Here is a 1,975-nt window from a genome sequence, read left to right as displayed (position 1 = left end):
ATATGAATTCTCATATATATATATATATATATATATATTTATACACACACACACATACACACATATATATATATTTTTATACATCATCATCATCGTTTAACGTCCACTTTCCATGCCAGCATGGGTTGGACGATTTGACTGAGGACTGGTGAAACCAGATGGCTACACCAGGCTCCAATCTGATTTGGCAGAGTTTCTACAGCTGGATGCCCTTCCTAACACCATCCACTCCGAGAGTGTAGTGGGTGCTTTTACGTGCCACCTGCACGAAGGCCAGTCAGGCAGAACTGGCAACGGCCATGCTCAAAATGGTGTATTTTTATGTGCCACACGCACAAGAGCCAGTCCAGGGGCACTGGCAAAAATCTTGCTCGAAAGTCCTTACACATGCCGCGGGCACAAGTACCATCACAATTTCGCTTTCGCTTGCCCCAATAAGTCTTCGCAAGCTGAGTTTCGTGTCCAATGAAGGAGATGACGTTGGCATGGGTGCCAGTTGTCGAATTTAGTACGATTTTGATTTCAATTTCACTTGCCTCAACAGGTCTTCGCAAGCAGAGTTTAGTGTCCAATGAAGGGAAAGTACGCATAAGTGGGCTAGCTATACCCCTGGCAGAGGCCTTGGATTTAGGTCTCACTTGGCTTGCTGGGTCTTATCACGCACAGCATATTTCCAAAGGTCTCAGTCAGAAGTCATCGCCTCGGTGAGGCCCAATGTTCGGAGGTCTTGCCTGACCACCTCATCCCAGGTCTTCCTGGGCCTACCTCTTCCACAGGTTCCCTCAACTGCTAGAGTGTGGCACTTTTTCACACATCTATCCTCGTCCATTCTCGCCACATGACCATACCAACACAATCGTCTCTCTTGCACACCACAACTGATGCTTCTTAAGTTCAACATTTCTCTCATGGTACTTACAGTCTGTCTAGTATGCACACTGACATTACGCATCCATCGGAGCATACTGGCTTCGTTCCTTGCAAGCCTACGCATGTCTTCAGCAGTCATGGCCCATGTTTCACTGCCATGAAGCATAGCTGTTCGTACATATGCGTCATACAGTCTGCCTTTTACTCTGAGAGAGAGACCCTTTGTCACCAGCAGAGGTAAGAGCTCTCTGAACTTTGCCCAGGCTATTCTTATTCTAGCAGCTACACTTTCAGCGCACCCTCCCCAACTACTAACTTGGTCACCTAGATAGCGTATGCTATCAACCACTTCTAGTTTTTCTCCCTGGAATGTGACAGAAGTTGTTTTCTGCACATTTACAGTGTTTATAGCTCCTGAACATCTGCTACATACAAATACTAACTTCCTAGTTAACCTTCCTTTGACATTGTTGCACCTCTTATGTGTCCATAGCTTGCACTGGGTGCATCTTATAGAGTTTCTACCTACGCCTTTTCTACAGATCGAGCAGGGCCATCTACCTGAAGGTGTTTGTGATTTTTCTACCTTCCTACTTATTAGGACTTTGGTTTTAGCTAGGTTGATTCTAAGGCTCTTTGATTCTAGTCCTTGCTTCCACACCTGAAACTTCGCTTCCAGTTCTGATAGTGACTCAGCAATTAGTGCAAGGTCATCAGCATAGAGGAGCTCCCCGGGGCATCCTGTCTTGAATTCCTCTGTTATAGCCTGGAGGACTATGATAAATAGGAGGGGGGGGTGAGGACAGAACCTTGGTGGACCCCTACCTCTACCTGGAGTTCTTTACTGTACTCATTGCCAACCCTCACCTTACTGACAGTGTCTCTGTACATGGCTCGCACAGCTCTCACTAACCTTTCTTCTATCCCTAGTTTCCTCATTGACCACCAGATGAGGGATCGTGGGACCCTGTCAAAGGCTTTCTTCATGTCAACGAAAGCCAGGTACAGAGGTTTATCCTTGGCTAGGTAGTTCTCCGGAAGCTGTCTTACCAGAAACATAGCATCAGTGGTGCTTTTCCCAGGCACGAACCCAAACTGCATCACT

General features: G+C 46.5%; 1 protein-coding gene across 1 annotated transcript in view; it reads left to right on the top strand.

The window, feature by feature from the left end:
• LOC106883773 (protein broad-minded) overlaps positions 1-1,975 on the top strand; it is a 264,423-nt gene that overhangs the window by 94,526 nt on the left and 167,922 nt on the right. The gene's annotated exons all lie outside the window — the stretch shown is intronic.

Source organism: Octopus bimaculoides, chromosome 4, assembly GCF_001194135.2.
Source record: "Octopus bimaculoides isolate UCB-OBI-ISO-001 chromosome 4, ASM119413v2, whole genome shotgun sequence".
Lineage (NCBI taxonomy): Eukaryota > Metazoa > Mollusca > Cephalopoda > Octopoda > Octopodidae > Octopus > Octopus bimaculoides.
Note: the sequence above shows the minus strand (reverse complement) of the source record. Positions and strands in the feature narration are given on the sequence as shown.